Source organism: Carassius carassius, chromosome 19 (assembly GCF_963082965.1).
Source record: "Carassius carassius chromosome 19, fCarCar2.1, whole genome shotgun sequence".
NCBI lineage: Eukaryota > Metazoa > Chordata > Actinopteri > Cypriniformes > Cyprinidae > Carassius > Carassius carassius.
The window spans coordinates 7927358-7946858 of NC_081773.1; the positions used below are offsets into that span (position 1 = coordinate 7927358).

Below are 19501 nucleotides of genomic sequence, written 5' to 3' on the forward strand. Positions count from 1 at the left end.
TAAAATTCATACGCTGGATATTGCAACAATGGTCTAACTGGGGGAGTCTTAAATGATTCAAAGCATCATAAAACCCAAATCCCATTAATCCACAAGACTCTAATCCATATTTACATCATTTACACGGTTAATTAACTTATTCTCTTGGACCATACACAGTAGGCTTCAAAATAACATGTCAGAGTGATGGTAGATGGTGTGGAAGCAGTTCTATCACTATGACCACATTCCTAAATCAAAAAAACTTGATAAATAATTCTTATGGTTAGGGGACGCATTTGAAAGGATGCGTCTTTCTCGCTGCTATCATTTGAAGCAGATGCGCTCACCCAGTGCCCTTGAGCAGAAGGAATGAAAAAGAAGCAGTATGGGGGAAAGACAGATGGAAGGGTGGGTGACAGATAGAGATATGAAGGCAAAAGACGAACGAGTGGGGTGAGGAATGGACTGGAGGAATATTTAATGCAGCATTTGATTTTAATATATTCACTTTTTTTCTGACTAGAGACACTGGCGACAAAGGTGATCTTACAAAAACATAAACAAAATAAAATGAGTTGGGAAAAAATTAATTGTAAGTATGTGGGAAAAAACTTGGGCCTTTCATAACTTGGTGTGTGTAGTCTTGGTGTCTACTCCTCCAGGTGAAAAAAAGTGCACTTTCATAATGTGCTTTATTTTATATATACTAAAAATTATTGTTTATTAGTACTTAAGATAAACTCACTAAGATAAAGATAACAAGAAATTTACTAAACTGTGCTATTTTGGGATGCCACTGATATGAACTAAATGTGCTTTTAACTGTCTCTGTATTTTAAAAATATATAGTTACCACTTGTAGTACACTTGAACCCATTGTTCATACACCAATACTCTCAAGTGTACTACAAGTGGTAACTAAATACATTTGTAAAATACATTATGTTAAAAGTACATTTAATTCATACCCATGGTGTCCCCCAGATGTCCTCAAGTTTATCTTAATAAGTAAAGAATAAATTTTCAAAATTGGTGCATGAAAATAGAGCACTTTAAGTAGGCTACATTATGGAAGTGCAGTGTGTTGGAACAGTCTACATAAGGAGGCAAATCTTTGTGTCATATAAATAATATCCTCAGAGAAAGTGCATAGGACTTTTAATTTAATTCGATAAAGTTTGACCTTTGCATGTTGCTAAGCTAATGCAAGTTGTCATGAAAATTCATTCTATTTTGTAAATGCATGTCATATATCTTATTGTTAATGGTTCATCTATGTATGTTCCATTTTCCAATCATTTTTAATCAAAATGTCATAAAATTCCAGTAAAAAGTAAGTGCACTTAAACCCTGCACTTTACTTACAAGCTCGCATTCATTTTTGAGAAACGGCTGCATCTCAGAATCCAATCAACAACCGACTGATGGAACTAAGTCACCACCCTGCATTTTTTTATTTTCTTTTTATCAATAATCTACTCTGTACATCACAATAGAAGACTTCTGTCACTACTTCTATTTCATGGTGACTTTACAATGCATAAAAATAAAAAGCACACACAAATATTGCGTGAAATAGTATTTTTTTAAATTAGATAAGGAAGTCTAATCTAACAAACAATAGAGATTTACATTTACTTAACAGAAAGAAAAACGTAAAAGATTGAAAATGCTCAGAGGAGGGGTGGTAGACATCTTCCCCCATGGATGTGATCTCAGAGAAGGTCACGTTTCATGGATGAGCAATAGAGATAATACATCACTTGAGGGGTCAAAAGACCCTTAACCCCATTTTCTCTCACCAGCCAGAATCACCTAGTAGATGGAGAGCAAAGAATTTGAGAAGGGCCCTTCCACACATACAAAACATTACGAAACTAATTTTTTCCGGCTCAAAAGTTTACATCCATTTGATTTTTAATGTTGTGTGTCGCTACCTCAAGCATCAGTGACTGTAGCTTTTGTGACAGTTGTGCATGAGTCCTTGTGAATGGAATAATTTGTGTAAATTTAGTGATTATTTTGTCTTGAATGTATGGAGTTTTTTCAGGGCTGTTCATTCCTTTTTTTATGATTTTATCTCTCAAAAACTTCTAAACATCTTACAGATTTTGCATGGAGTATGTAAACCTATGAAAAAAGAAGGACAAGTAAATTTATGAGCATGACTGTATGCATCATTACAATTTCTCCTTTTATTTTTAACAAAAAATAAAAAAGTTCACATATGACAAAAGAAAGATGAGCAAGTTGCTAGTCAGTGCACTTGAGTCCACCTTGGTCAAAGGTCACAAAAGAGTACTGTGTCTATGCCAATGAGTCAGGACCCAGAGAAATGTGAAGTGATGTTTCCCTCCATCTGTGCGCTATGAGAAATGTCAGACCTTCAAGCTGGAGATGAGAGAAAGCCAAGCGGAGGGAGGAAAACGGCTCTCCTCTGTCAGACCAATAAAGGATCGGAGAGAGGAGTGTCATTTGAGGTAAATGTCAAGAGGGAGGAACAGAGATGAGCAAGAGAAAGCATATGAGAGAAAGAAATTACCCTATTTCCCGATGATGAGATGTGGTATGAGTCTTGGTGTATGTATTAAGCTGTCAGGACTAGCATGGAAAAACACCCTTATACCTTTCGCTGTCATTGGGCGAAGAGGACACTACAGTAATAAAACGAACACTAATCATGAGTATGAAGGACATGCCATCACTACATCAAAACCTCTGAGAGCACAGCTGTGTGCTGCAAGTCAATATAAATAATTGCAAAACTGAGCAAAAGGGCAAAGTCTAAAGTTGAAACTGAATACAGTTAAAGAAATATATCACAAAATTCAAATAAGGATGAGTGAAATACTATAAAATATCATTTTGTCATTTGCTGATCAGTATCCTCAGTGGCACATTGTTTCACAAGCCCGACAGGAGTCATTTAAGACCCTGTTTTCTCAAGGAATCGCATTGAAATGCAGCTCTAAGCTCAATAAATATAATTGGGTTATCTATAGCAATTCATATCTGAATGGAAGTACCTAAAGCCATCATGTGTCTACTCTTTAGTAAATGGATGAGTAGAATTTCCACTCCAAGTTTTTCTTTTGTTTTTGTTTTTTTGCAAATGCTGTAATCCTTTACTCACCCTCATGTCATTCCCAAACTGCATGATTCCCTCCTTCAGTGAAACACAAAATGAGTTATTAAGCAAAATGTCAAAGCTGCTCTGTACCATTATTAAAGAAATCAAATGTGAAAAGTCAAAGAAGACAATACAGCACTAGAAAACACTGCCTACAACCTTAAAGCTATATTTCAAGACTTCTAAATCTGTGACAAATGTGTACAGAACACACTAAAGTGTGTAATATGTGGTTGTGATGAGTGGGGACGCACATGTGTTGCTCATATCCGCTCCCACAGCTCTCTGCCCCACTCATCAAAGTGGTACAGTAGGTGTACTTTCATCATAATTTCAACAAATTAAAGCAAAATTATCATTAGAACTCCTGTAGCTCAAACATTGAATGCAGTTAAAGTTAGTTTGTTGTAAATGCATCTCCCAAATGCATATGTAAATCATTAAGTACCTTAAATTTATCCCTGTTTCTAACACAAAATGTATGGCTCCTGAAGACTTGCTGTAAAAGAGAGAGAGAAAGAAGTCCTAAAAACTTTTTCCTAAAAACAAGACAAGTTTTTTGAAATGTGATAAACTCATGCATATATCAGACAATTGTAAGTTGTCATTTAAATTTGATTAAATATAAATTTTTATATAAGAGGGAAAACACTGTTCTTTAGCAATATCAATGTATCACTGGAATGTGTTATGAGAGAGTGCCAGTCATTCATCAAAATTATCTTTGCTTGCATTATTTAATTACATGTCTGCATCCCATAATAAAACCCAACATGATGAAATGTATCAAGCATCTGTCACAAGGAGAGAGTAGCATTTCTATATATAATTTATATATATATATATATATATATATATATATATATATATTTATTTTATTTTTTTTTTCATGACAAATAAAACAAGACTTATTTTGGTCTTGGTTTGAGGTCCTAGCGTGAACGTTAGAGCTCAGGCAAAACCTTTGTAATGACTATCAAACGTTCATCTAAAAAGCATAGCATAGTGCCATTTCATAGTGCCTATTTAAAATAGCAAGTGTATCTTACCTCGCTATCCTGCTTTCATATTCACACACCACAGCTGTAAAAGCTGTTGATGATACCCTGAGGAAGCTCTTTTCACTAATTAAAGCAGCTTGCGACAAGGTTCTCACAAACACTAATGAATCAGTTCAGCCATATTGAACCAGCACTTTCAATTACGGCAGCATTCATGGCCTGGGGATGGCAAGCGCCTCAGGAAGGGCCAGGTTTAAGGAATGAATTAAACATGTGATGCAATCTCTACATGACATTAATTATTCAACCCCTGTGTTGTATTTACACTGCTAAATATTTCTTTCCCCCAAAATTTCACTGCTGAATTCTATTAGCATAATTCTAGGGTTCATTTTCCCAACCAGTAAACTGGCAAATGGAAATCTCCTAAAACGTTATCCTCAGTAAACTCTGTATTGATACACACCATTTGGCTATCAAGCGCAATGCTTAATTCACATCCGATTATAAAATATTTTATGAAATCTTCAAAGATGTTTTACTGGACCTACAGGTCACACTAACGGTACAGTAGATTTATAATCTAGTGGTCCATTAAGCTGTGGATTAATACGTTTATCTCTTCCTTTCCTCGCTCTAACTCCTTAAGCCCTTTATCTGTCTCTGTCTTCTTACTTACCCCTTCATCCACAAATATGTGGTTTGCTCTCTTTTTTTCTTTCATTTTTTTTTCATTTTATGTCTTAACACTCCCTGATGTCCTTGGATGCTTCCAGTTTAGTGTCCAAACTTAGGCTGTGTTTACATATGTTTATCTTGGGTGACCCAATTACAAGGGGGTCCAAAACTTTTGATATTGGATCACATGAACAGTCAGAAATGTGATCATCATCCACTGGGTTAAAACAAGCGTTTACAATTTTGACAGATATGTGCAGCTTTAAAACAATATACCTGTTTTTTGTGATAACAACAACAACAAAAGTCTATACTCTACTGAACATTTTGGTTGTAGGCTCTTGTTTTCCAGTTTGAAGCATGAAAGATTTCAAAATCCATTTAATTCTTTAGCACCCACATCAGAGCAGGACAAATTGTCTGTACATAAGTAGAGTGTTAAGAGTCAGGAATGGAGGTTGCGCTAATGTGACTGTTGACTGTCCTACTTTAATGATTGGAGCCGAAGCGCTCTTATTGGATTAAATGGCTGGTTCTTCAAATGAGCTTGACTGGTTCAATGCCCATTTTGAGAAATGTGATGAAGTAATGTCGCGACTGAGACTGAGAGACTCAGAGTCAATAGAGGCTAGTCTGCTGCAGTGGATCAGGAGTGAAGGAGTAAAGAGAGATATGTGAGCTTTTAGTTTCACAGAGCCAGACATCTGATTTGTGGCATAAAGTCTAATCCAACAATTGAGTTTATCCTGCCCTAAAACCACACATCAAGACTGCAAATAACCCATTATAGCACCATTTTAAGTGGTGGGTTGATCTGAAATGGAACATACACTGGTGTGAGAAATAAATAAATAATGGGGTGTCAGTCTCAGAAAATGGTTCCACAGCGAACACTGAAAAACTATGAGAAAGATTAAGAGATATTATTAGAATGTCTATCTATACAAAATCAGTAAGTACAGATTATTTCAGATAGCTCAAAAACAAAGCAGAATATACTGTACAATCCTGCTTGTGGATATCTACTTCTAAGTGCTACAGAGAATGTTTTTGTCTTTTATCTTTAAAAGATCTGATACAATTAACCTGACAAATCCAGAAAATTATATATATACATAGATACACATCATATCAGTCTAGTAATTTGGTTGCTTGATTAAAAACCAGGTAATGGTTAATGAACCGTTTAAAGTGCATTGCTTTTGTTAACAATAAAAAGTGCATGATATGACCACACACACAGTAAAATCAAATGTATAGACCAAATAAACGTTAATCTGCACATATACACTGTAATGCCTGAAATCTGGTACATTCCCTCACAATACCCCTATATCTATCCTAATCTCAGATGCAAGCAATATTAAATGTTTTAATCCTTTATCCCCCCTAAAAGCAGCTCAATATTCAGCAGCATCAAGCGGATTGAGTCAGTCACTGTCACTGTGGCTGACTGTGAGTAATTAGCCTCTCTTAAAACTCTGTTGTCCCAACTAAACTAAGACACTTTATTGAAGACAAAAACTTTTTTTTAAAGCAAAGACCCAAGAGGATCGTCTGTGGTACCAATTAAGATGACTTTGTCTTCCATAGTGAAGGCAGCAATCCTGCAGTCAGTATGGGTAGAGCCGTCTCTGAATGTTTAATTGAGCAGTACACACACTCTCTGCCTCTCATTGCACCCAAAGTGCAGGAATCTGAACCACCCTTCAGTCACATCTACAACCACAGTCACCTGACAGAACAGCAATGAACAGCCTAGACTGATTGGACAAGCTACGGAATGTGAGGAAGACACTGAAAGCGACAGAGTGAAAGTGATTAGAATAAGAGCCAGAATAAGCTACAGAGAGGATTTTTGTCTGCCAGTTAAAATTTTGAATCATTCCAATTAGACAGTTAACATAATATATTGGATACAATATTAAAGTCACAACTTTATAGAGATGGAATCATAAGTTTAATTTTGTCTCAGTATAAAGATGAATTTTGAATCATTTACCATCATACCAAATTGTGAAACTTGTGTATTAAATAAATTTAGTGCACACAGACTGAAATATTTTAAGTCTTTATTTCTTTAATTGTGATGATTTTGGCTCACATTTAACAAAAACCCACCAATTCATCTCAACAAATTAGAATACTTCATAAGACCAAAAATATAAAAAATGTTATGAATTGTTGGTCTTGTGTAAACTATGTTCATTTACTGTACATGTACTCAATACTTGGTAGGGGATCCTTTTGCTGTAATTACTGCCTCAATAAGGCGTGGCATGGAGGTGATCAGTGTGTGGCAGTGCTGAGGTGGTGTGGAAGCCCAGATTTCTTTGACAGTGGCCTTCAGCTCAACTGCATTTTTTGGTCTCTTGTTTCTCATTTTCCTCTTGACAATAGCCCATAGATTCTCTATGGGGTTTAGGTCTGGTGAGTTTACTGGCCAGTCAATCACACCAACACCATGGTCATTTAACTATGTTTTGGTGCTTTTGGCAGTGTGGGCAGGTGCCAAATCCTACTGGAAAATGATATTAGCGTCTTCAAAAAGCTTGTCAGCAGAAAGAAGAATGAATTGCTCCAAAATTTCTTGGTAAACGGGTGCAGTGACTTTGGATTTCAAAAAACACAATGAACCAACACCAGCAGATGACATTGCTACCCAAATCATCACAGACTGTGGAAACTTAACACTGGACTTCTCCAACCTTCCTCCAGACTCTAGGACCTTAGTTTCCAAATGAAGTACAAAACTTGCTCTCATCTGAAAAGAGGACTTTGGACCACTGGGCAACAGTCCAGTTCTTCTTCTCCTTAGCCCAGGTAAGACACCTCTGACATTGTCTGTGGTTCAGCAAATTCCTTGACACGTCTGTGTGTAGTGGTTCTTGATGCCTTGACCCCAGCCTCAGCCCATTCCTTGTGAAGTTCACTCAAATTCTTGAATTGATTTTGCTTGACAATCCTCATAAGGCTGTGGTTCTCTCGGTTGGTTGTGCATCTTTTTTCTTCCACACTTTTCCCTTCCACTCAACTTTCTGTTGACATGCTTGGATACAGCACTCTGTGAACAGCCAGCTTCTTTGGCAATGAATGTTTGTGTCTTACCCTCCTTGTGAAGGGTGTCACTGATTGTCTTCTGGACAACTGTCAGATCAGCAGTCTTCCCCATGATTGTGTAACCTAGTGAACCAAACTGATTTTGAAGGCTCAGGAAACATTAGCAGGTGTTTTGAGTTGGCTGATTGGCATGTCACCATATTCTAACTTGTTGAGATGAATGTGGGCCATAATCATCACAATTAAAGAAACTAAGACTTGAACTACTTCAATCTGTGTGCATTGAAGTTATTTAATACACAAGTTTCAAAATCTGAGTTGAATTACTAAAATAAATTAACTTTTCCACGACATTCAAATTTATTGAGATTTTTTGTTTCTACTCAGGCATATCCAGTCAAAGAGTTCAAAAAGTGCTTCAAAACAAGCATGATCCAGATAGTTTCTATTGATTGTTCACTGCTCTCATACTGAAATACCTTTAGGAGAACATCAGCACAACAGACTCAAAACTGAACTCCTGAAAATCAATTACTCTGTTTTCTTTTCCAATTGCCACCATTTTCCATCAGTGAATCATTTCACTTGATATTTTACTCTTTGTGTAATGTTTACTTCTACTAAATTATTGAAAAATACATCCAACCAATAATGCAACATATGCTGAATTTAGTAAATGTCCACCAGAAATAACCTTAGGATACATGGATTTGTAAAGAATTTTTTTTTGGAGGATTTCGATTTAAGCCAAGAGGAGGAAATGTTTTCCTTTGCTGTAAACAAAATGTGGTTCTCGCAGGATTAGCATATTCTCACCAGAGCTTACACTATGCCTACATTATCTGCATTTTAATAACGAGTAAATCATGGGGTCATTTTCATTTTTGGGTGAACTATCCCTTTAAAGTTTTATTCGTGCTCTCCATATTTGCAGTCAGTATAATCATCTATATTTATTTTCTTTCTCTCCATCTCTCTCACTCACAAACACAAGCTGCTGGGAGACAAGCCCTGAAAGATCCATGATTAATTTGGCCCATTAACTGCCACTGCCAGGGGAGAGAAGGAGAGGGAGAAAGAGAGAGAGAAAAAAGTCTTACCCTCAATGTTCATTTAGAAAAAAAGAATGCAAGAAAGAAAGAATGAAAGGTCAAAGGTAAAGTCTCACGTCTTCATCTTACCCTCCCCATTATCTGTCAGTCGTACTGTGAGCATCACACTGGTTGACCTTGCCTCGCTCACGTTTTTCTTTTCTTCTTTCTTTTCTTTTTCCTCGCTCAGGGTCCCTTCTACTCTATTGAGACACCTCCTGTTATGCTGTGAAGCCAGTTTGACAGCTGCTCCCTCTGAAGTCATTCAACATTCTCAAACTTCCACCTGTCCCTCAAGCCACAGCTGTTTGACAACAGAGCCTAACAGAAAACTAGACCTAAAAAAGAGAGCGCGAGAGGGATGAAGGGAGGAGTCTGACCCTGACTGGATGAGATTCTGAGTGACTAATACCAGGACTCATGCCAGGATGTCCGATTTGCTCTCCAGACCTACATTAGAGCTTTAAGCTGGAGGAGCACCCAAACATGTGCAGTATTTTCCTTACCACACACTCTTTGCATTTTCCTGCTCAGGGACAAACAGACAGAGACACAGGAATCTCTCAGAAGACAGCTCTTAGGAGAAATGTGGTGGCAGGGAATATGTCCCCAGAGACGGGAGCAGAGTGAGGCAAGAGGGATCTGACTGCAGCCATGCACAGCAGATGATCCACACACACTCACTCACTTGCTCACTCCTCTGTGGTGGTGTAAACAAAATTGTCATGTTGCTAAGCAACAGCCTGTCTTGTATAACAGTGTAGTTAGAGTACAAGTGTTAAAGCAAACACTGGGAGAAGCGCATAGGCTATGTTTATTTGGGATTGGCAGCTTTATTTTCTATTAGGTGTGACCCAAGCAGATCATATAATGTCAGTAACCATGTGACCAAAGTCGATTCATTTTTGTAACCCACAAGTAATGCCTGTAACCATAATGACAGAGAATTATTCTATCCCAATTCACCACTTTTTCTATGTTCTAAAATTATGTGCTCATTTTGTGAAGAAAAAGTACATGCACACTTTTGAGTGTGTAGCAGAAGAGTAGGTAAGATTTAGGACACACTATCATGCCATAATGATATTATCATGCTAACTTGGGTTAGCTAACATGCTAAAGTTAGCAGCACCTAGCTGTAAATTGACATTCTTCAAACACTTTGATGACTAAAACTTAAACCAAAAATGTGTGTAGTTAAAAAATAAATCAAATAAAGATTTATACAACTATATGGATAACTACACTGTCTATAGTAGGCCTACATTATTTGAAACACAGCTCAAGTTTTAGCACAACAACTCAAGTGGTGCATTGTTTGCTTTAAATGGACAATTCTGTCATCTTCTAACACCCTCAACTTGTGAACTGTTGTCTGTGGAACACAAAATAAATTATTTTCTATAAAGTTCCATTTCAATTATACAGTCAGTTCAGGATTTGCCTCCCTTAGGCTATGTACTAAACAAAATCAAAACTACTAGACAAGCACATCTCCTGCTTGTATGAAGAACTACTATCTACATGAGCAGAGCAAATATGACAGATTTCATCCTACTTCTAACTAAGCAAGTGCTAACAGATAGCTTTAATATATATTTTGAAAGAGTAGCATTGCACTTCCTCTCACAGCCTGGGGGTGGCAGTGTTCATACATCATCCATAGACCCACATTGCTACAGTTTGGACTATATATATCCAGACTGAGGAATGTTAGGAAATCACTCACTCGACCCTGTCACTGCTTACAAACATTTTTGCTATACAAACAAACCCATTGTTAACAAATATATAATATGGTGTAAAAAGGCCACCAAAAAACAAAACAAAAAAAATATAGTTTAAAAAAACTGCAGGCACTAGTTTAGCAAACCTCAAGCACTTTCAAAAACTAGGCAAAGTAAAAATATGAAAATTAATGTCTCTAACTAATGTCTCTAACAAAGGCTCTCCTAGAGCTGAATATTTCCCTACTCTACTGTCTTCAGAGTCGCTGTAAAGATTCAAATGAAGCTGCTAAATGAACCCTCATGCATAATGAGCAGAATGAATAATTGAAAAGATGAAGTGAAAAACGCTGATCATACCGTAGCTCCAATGAACAAATGTACCAGAACATTTTCCCAACTCTGACATTCTCAGTAATAATACACGTACATTTGCACAAATAGAGCCTTGCTCATGAAACACGAGCGGAATGAATTTGTGTAAAATGCTCGTAAAACACTCGATTCAATGCAGCAATTTGCATATGAATGGTTGCATGAACAGTTTACACAGGAATTTGTTCTGCTTGTGTCATACACAAATACATACACAAGTAACCAAAGTGCACCTAAACAAACATCACACTTTTGTGTTGTGCAAAAAAATTTAGCAGAAGAGTAACCAGATCAAGCATCTTGATTGGTTTAGCCATGACCTTTAACCCTTGCTGATTGGCAATCCTGCTATGGACACTCCTGCTACTGAGGTCGATGCTTGTCATCAATCACGAGCGAGTAGCTTGTAACACATTATAATGGCTGGGAACAAGCGCCTTTTCCCACGAAGCACTAGTGCAATAGGGAGAAGCATAAAAAACGCAGAAAGCAGACATCGTAAACATACATCACACACACCTCCCACAGCCCCACATGACATTGACAGACCTTTTATATGCTGGCAAGGAAGAATGTATGGGGAAATGGTGGCTCGTACAGTGTGCACATGGTGTTTACACGCTTACAGTACACACATCCAGAGACGCATACAATACATTCACTATCTTGGAGCACTACAAATCTAAGTGCACAGACTAATAAATATCCACTAATATTCATGACCTTGGAGCAATTAGATGGCGATATGACATCAACACAGTCCAATGGTATTTTTGGGGTCTAAAGTCCCCACAGTGATCTCATCCCCACACACACGCCACCCCTCACGTTACACATGATATATTTAGAGCCGAACCAACTGCACTTCAAATCAGTCCTCAAACTCAGCCTGACCCACCGGATAGATTCTCTTGCACTCACTCACCCCTTTTTCCACATGCACCCATTTACTCTTCTACCTTCATGTTTTCAGGAAGGAAAAAAGCAGTAGAGTTTTACAAACAAGCACACCAAACACAGAAGTACACAGCAAAGAACGCTTCCTACCGGCAATCCTGTCCAGTGCTAGAGGAAAGAGTGAACGGAAGAGAAAAGGTAGGGAGACTGAGAAAAACGTGCCTGCCTGTGTACGCCTCCGCTCTGCTCCACCAAATCAATTTCACACTCTCTCACCTCCCAGTCATCATGATGTCATTCATTCATCAGTTTGGCGTTGCCATGGAAACCCTGGATGGCGTGGTTTTGGTTTGGCCGTTCTGTGAGACTGTTTGTTATCCTTGAGCATATCTGACCCTCCCTCTGCATAAGGTGTAGTGTAGTCGCCCCCCAATCCTTTGTCAGCACGTGTGTTCTGTATGTTGGGGGGAGGCATGTAGGGGGTATCCTTGTTCAAAAGCTGGACTCTTAAGGGGTAAAACCCCCGAGGCACTCAAAGACGGTGTGTTTTATCCAACCACTAATCGAGACCCCCTACATTCCTCATCCAGGGTCGAGTCTCATTATCCCTTACCTCAAAAACCCATACACACACAAATAAACTCCTCATTCTGACCCCACCTTATTGATTACTCCGGTTTTTTCAGTCACCCACAAATAGACCACAAAGCCCCCCTACAGCCATGTCGGGGTGCTCAGGTTAAGCTCCGACATTCTCGACCAAGTCTCCTGTAATGAATAGTTAATGGGACTGCCCCCCTTCATTATGGTGCACTCTCTGATAGTCTCGAGTCTGACCTTGGGGGATCTACATCTTCATACAGACCCTGTACTTCCTCATATTAATCATAGTCTGTAAAAAAGATAAGAGACTCACCAGGAACCACCTCCCACCCACTTATTACTGTCTGGACCAGAATATCATCAGTCTGAATAATTCCAAGCAGAAGAGTAAATTACATTTTCTTGTGGAATAAAGAAAATTGATTCTGTAACCATAAGGCCATATTTCCTCACTGGTCCTACATTACGGTAATATAATATAATGTGGATAGCATTGACCTTGTTAAAAAAATAACTGGATGACATTTTTCTATTCTTTATCTAAAAAGACCTGGTTGTGAACAGTGAAGACTTATTCACATTGCATGCCAGTCGAGCATTGTGAAGAGACGTTCATTTGAAGTATTAATGAAGTATGAACCGTTTGCTCTTATTTGACCCAGACCTTTTAACCACAATGGCTGCATCTAAATATTCTTACTTCCCTACTTTATAGTAGGTGAAAAACAGTATGACCAGATTCAAAGTATTTATAAAACAAAAAGTACCTGGATGTCGAACTATTTCCAATGAGACGCTTTACTATCCCATGAGGCCATGGGGGAGGATTAGTGAATGACCATGTAGCAACGCAGCTGATGCTTAGGTCACATGACAATGACGAACGTAGTCACACTTTTTTTTAAAGTGAAGTGACGTGTGGCCATATATCACGACCCATACTCAGAATTTGTGCTCTGTATTTAACTCTCTCTGTTTACTTTTAATGGAGTGATGTCAAGCAATGGTGAAATGAATTGTGGGTCCGTTGCTCGCGGCAGAAGTTGAAAACTTTTAAACTTTTCAAGCGCCAACACTGGCATCAGCCAATCAGATCGCCTTATGCAAATGCCCTAGCGTTGACGATAGCCAATCACTATTTATGCAAAACCAAAAACATTATGTGAGTGGCTGTTGTCACTATGACGGTCGCGTCAGCACCAAGCTTCAGAAACGCCCTCCGTCAAGCATTAACACATAGGTAATAACAAGCAGCCAGTTTGTTATAGGCATGCTAATAATAAGCAACTAGTTAGTTCACCCAAAAAACAACAATTATTTCATTCATTACTCGTAAACTTATGTTTGAACCCCTGATGTCACATTGACTATTTTACAGATGTCCATGCTACGTTTTCCCTTGCTGTTGATGGAGGGTCAGAAAGCTCTCAGATTTAATCAAATATATCTTAATTTGTGTTCCGAAGACGAACGAAGGTCTAACGGGTTTTGAATGACACAAGGGTGAGTAATTACAGAATTATCATTTTTGGGTGAACTATCCCTTTAATAGTAAGAATTGGTCCCTATAATAAAGTTTTACTTAAAATGTAGAATGTCAAAACTTCCACGTTCATACTACACATATTCATATTACAGAGAGTAAGTGAGCCATATATAGAATGAAATACTGTATGTCTGCTTAACTACTGTATGTATTACTATTAATGTTTTAGATTATATGTAATGTATAATAGTAAATACCAAGTTATAGATTTAAAAAAAAAGAAAAAAAAATTAATTTTTTTGAAAAAAAATTTTTTTTCAAACTAGCTTAGGATACGGTTAGCCTGTTGGATTATTAAATCTCATTTTACAGTACCTCTAATCATTTGGTAGAAATATGCAATAATAACATACAAAGTTATACAATTTTACAACTTTATGAATAGATCTTAAATGCATCATAATTTATTTTTTAATGATTTATATTTCCTTTATTGTTTTATTTATTTTTAATACGGTCTCATCCCTTGGCAAGCTGTCATCTGAATCACTCCTTTTTTGAAGAAGAAGAAGAATCAAAGCAGTCGCAAGGACCTTTTTAAGCTTACAAAGATGTCATTTTCACTGTGAAACTATTTATACCTTCTGCTTTCTTGCTACCTTGGTGAAGCTGACCAAAAACCACCTTTGACCTCAGCTGTCTGACAGAGGAAATCTTTTGCAAAGAATACCACATTTCCTTAAGTACTAACAACATATTGCATTAATATAGTATAATATATATATATTTTTATATATATATTTTTTTTTAAGTGAAGTGAAGTGGCATTCAGCCAAGTACGGTGACCCATACTCAGAATTCGTGCTCTGCATTTAACCCATCCAATGTTAACCCGCCCGGGGAGCAGTTTGGGGTTCAATGCCTTGCTCAAGGTCACCTCAGTCGTAGTATTGCCAGCCCGAGATTCGAACCCACAACCCTAGGGTTAGGCGTCAAACTCTCTAACTACTAGGCCACAACTTCCCCTAAGAGATTCAGTGATCCTTCCTAGTTTTCGAACTGGGGACCTTTCGCGTGTGAGGCGAACGTGATAACCACTACACTACGGAAACCCGCTAAAACAACCACTTGGCACTCTACCATCTGCGCCACAGAATATATTAATAATATATTGAATAATACATATTTGTTTATATAATTATATATAATATAATGTATAGTAAGTATAGTATAAGTATTATATTAGAATATAATCATGCATTATTATTATGTATGCATTATTGAATGTATTTTCCAGTAAATTCCAAAATACTTTTGTTTTGTAAGAGAAAGTCTCACTTGCAGAAAGGAAATCAATCACAGCTCTTTATCACGCTGTGACCAAAACTAAATAGCAATGCATGGATGACAGAGCATGCAAAAACAAATGGTGTGAGGCAGCCAGACAAAAGGATTTAAAACAAAGCATTACGTTTCCTTTTTATTTTTCATAAATTTTCCAACGTTGTGGTCATTCTGACTCCACTGGCCCTCTACTGGTTTTCTTATGTCATAATCAATCTGTCAAAAAATGGTTTACGTGTGTTTAGTAGCCTACGATTGACCATATATTTGGTCAAGCATCAATTCACATGTTTGATTTGTGTAGGAGTTCATGTGAGAACGTATTACATGATCATAACTACAGTCAGGATGAAAATGATCTTGTAACTGACACGCTAAACCTGTGATAAGTTGTGTAAAGTGTGCATTGACATGACATCAAACAAAAAACTCAGTGTCTCTGCACAGGGTGACAAGCTTTAGTCTATTAGTTTGAACTTGGCATAAAGAAACAGAAGTCTACATCAAGTATATGAACATGCTCTATTTTAGAGAAAAGTACTGTAGAACTCAAACTTTGCCTTTCTTCGAAGTGTGATAAGGGTAAAAAGCTCTCAGATGTATTTTGGGGTTTTACTTTGCCTAATAATAAAGGAATGAAAGATTTTTTACAAGATGAATCACGCTGTAATCAAAGTCTTTTTTAAGTAAAGCAAGTTTTAAGCTCTATTTGCAATGAAACTGAAAAGCTATTTCAGTCAAGTCCAACTCCTGTCTACTGGGGAATAGGAAAGTACTGAAATCTCATAAATGTATCCATAAATGTTGTTTCTTATGCCCAAATAGCATTACAAAGCATGCATTTTCAAGTTGGTACACACAGTGCAGTCCCAAGTGTGCATTGAGCACACTGATTGTTTCTCTTTGAACTGGCATCTCATGAGTTCACCAGTTGATGATTGGCTTGTTTATTTAGAGGGCAGGACTTATTCCACAACACTGTGTTTTTTACACTCTCATATTCATAGTAATAAGAGTAAACCTTGGTATACAGTCTTTAGTGAGTATACAATCACTAAAAGGCTATTTATATTCAAGACAAGAGATTTATTCATGACCTTCAATGCCATGTGTGCTTGTCAGAAATATTTCTGTCACAAACAAGCCAGGGTACAATTACCTTCAGCAAGAATCCCCTCGTGTTTTCTCTGCCACTAGACTGAGCGAACTGCGAAACTGTGAAGTTACTTGACAGTTTTGCAAGAAAACTGCAAGACGATCCCACCAAGCAGTAACAAAGCCTGATGGGTCGTTTAGACCTTTTACATGACATGTAAACAAAGCTCATTTGTCCATCAATTCTCATCTAGTGTACCAGTGCTGTGCCTTTGATACCAATAATACAACAGATTATGTTTCTCAGTCGCGCATGAATGAATAGTTATATAATAAATTGGCTGGCTAAATTAGATTCAGTGTTTTTCATAGTGAGATAATGTCCTCCCAGGACAGTGTTTATGAAATTGATGTCCATAAATCTGAACCTCAGTGGGAATGGAACAATGTATTTTATGAAAGCTACAGACAAAGCACTTCTTGAGGGGGAAAACACTACAAAATGGTGAGAAGAGATATAACGGAACAAAAGTAGGTCAGATACACATCCCAACCAACCCACAGCAGAGTAAAAAGACATCAAATAACAACGGATTGTAGGAGAGCAGGAGCTAAAGCTCAGAGATGTGAATGATTTATGAATTGATGCTGATCAGTCGCTTTGAGCTTCAGATTCTACCAGCTAAACAAGACCAGAGAGAATATTTCCTATGCAGATAATTCCCTGGATCCTAAATTCTCAAGGGTTCACATTCCTGGGACTCTTGTTCATAAGCACTTGTTGAGTTAAAGAAAATGAAACGCTACTGGGTTCATCTGGGTTCGGTGCTCATTAAGGGGACCGCTTACACTACACAGTTTTCAACTAAAACCTGAAAACTTTTAATGGGCTTTGACCATTCATTTACACGACAACAGGGGACTGAAAATACAAACTTTTGAAAATGTGTTTTAAAGTGCATGTTTTTGAAAACAGCACCATTGTCTGTGTGTGAAATACAAAAAATGTGACTTTTGTGAAAATGGTGATGACATGCGCATACATATTATGTGTTCAGTGTATAGGTACTGTATTGGCACAGATGCGTAGTGTTTCTTTACTCGGTGACATCACCAATTACTGGTCTAGCATGCATAACACAATGTTTTTAGTGGTTATCACAAATCTGCGTGAACAGGGGTCATTTTACAACATTCTTGTCTGCACGTGAAAATTTACAAAAATGCAAATGAAAAACATTTCTGTTTTTAGTTGTCCTGTAAGCACAACCTAAGTATTAAATTGATAATGGCTCTTCCTGCATCCAGGATTTGCAACAGTTTGGAATGTAAACTCCTAAGAAAGTCCCCACAGACAGGAACTGGTGAATTTGTAACAGGAATATTTCCTCATTTACTGTATAAAACTAGTGTATATGCACAGTTAACATATGTGACCCTGGAGCACAAAACCAGTCATAAGCAGCACGGGTATAGCTTTTTGTAGCAATAGCCAAAAATAGATTGTATGTGTCAAAATTATCGATTTCTCTTTTATGCCAAAAATCACCACGAGGATATTAAGTAAAGATCATTTTCTATGAAGATATTTTGTAAATTCCCTATCTTAATTATATCAAAAGTAAATTTTTTGATTAATAATATGCATTGCTAAGAACTTAATTTGGACAACATTAAAGGCACTTTTGCCAATATTTTGATTTATTTGCACGCCCAAAATCCAGATATTTAAATAGTTGTATCTTGGCCAAATATTATCTTATTCTAACATAACCATACATCAATGGAAAGCTAATTTATTCAGCTTTCAGATGATATATATCTCAATAAAAAAAGTTATAAAAAAAAAAACAATTGTCCGTTGTGATTGGTTTTGTGGTCCAGTGACACACACACACACACACACACACACACACACACACACACACACACACACACACACACACACACACACACACACACAAACCTTAAAAAAAAGAAAAAAAGAAAGAATAGAAAAAAAAATAATTTTCTAAGCCTTTGTTTGTTTACACAGGTGCTCCACAGTCAGTAATCAATGATGAATTCATGATTATTTATGATAGCCTATTTTGTAGATGGGTATTGAAGTGGGTAAATGGGCAGATGAAAACTCCCAGTTCACTCATTCATTTCAAGCAGAAATTCTGCAGCAAGCTGTTTTGCTGCATCAGTAGTCTGCAAAGCACTGCATCACCAATCAAAAACCCATTTCTGTCATTTAACACCAGAACGCTGATATATGACTGAGGGAACATTGGCTTGCTGTCAGCGTTTTAATGAGAAGATGAAGCCTTTAAGGCACTATGATTGGACAAGCTCTAGGTTTGTAATGAACACAAATATTTCCGGCTGGTGTCAGCTCTAAAACAAAGACACAGCAACCAAAAGTCGATTATTTCAAAAAGAGTTTGTGATTTTCAGTGGCTTGAATCATATGTCAGGATGATACAGCTGCCCTGATATCATAAAATATGTGTGAATGCCACATACTGTACATGAAATGCAAGTGTATGTGAAATGCTGCTCAATAAAATCTAATTAGCACATTTATCCCATAATTCCAAGTGTCTCATGTTCCTTGTCAGTGTCTGCTGTGTGATAAGGGTTTGTGTTTTGATTTGTTGCAGTGACACGCTCCCTCCCATGTAAATGCTCTTGCCCTGCTGTTATGTGACAGGATTGATTTCTCTGCTGTTTTTGTTATGGCGCCGCATGGGACGGTGCTGGAAAAGGTGAGCGTAGATCCCTGTTATTGTATCAGATCTAAAAGGATATTCCATCATATCATGACAGATTTTCTCCAAGCGTGCTAATGCATTTTATATCACCAGATAGTTCACTGACCAATGAGATTAAATGTCACTACAGGCTGAGAGGAATTCATTTCACATCAAGAAGATTAGAAACTTAGCTAGAGTACTTCGGAGGAAAACTGCAAGACTGAGAGGGCGATCATGGACAAATTCTTACAATTTCTTCAAAATCCCTGTGAATAAGATGACAAGAGAAAA

At 37.3% G+C, this 19501-nt stretch overlaps 1 protein-coding gene across 2 annotated transcripts in view; it reads right to left on the minus strand.

Annotated features, from left to right (window-relative positions):
• LOC132094980 (unconventional myosin-XVI-like) overlaps positions 1-19501 on the minus strand; it is a 250673-nt gene that overhangs the window by 220041 nt on the left and 11131 nt on the right. Inside the window, exon 1 of one of the 2 annotated variants that reach the window (XM_059499688.1) lies at positions 12092-12197. The exons of the other annotated variant lie outside the window; for it this stretch is intronic. The gene's annotated coding sequence lies outside the window, so the exon portion shown is untranslated. Of the gene's footprint in view, positions 1-12091; positions 12198-19501 lie in introns of those variants that run through there. 2 annotated transcript variants of the gene reach the window in all.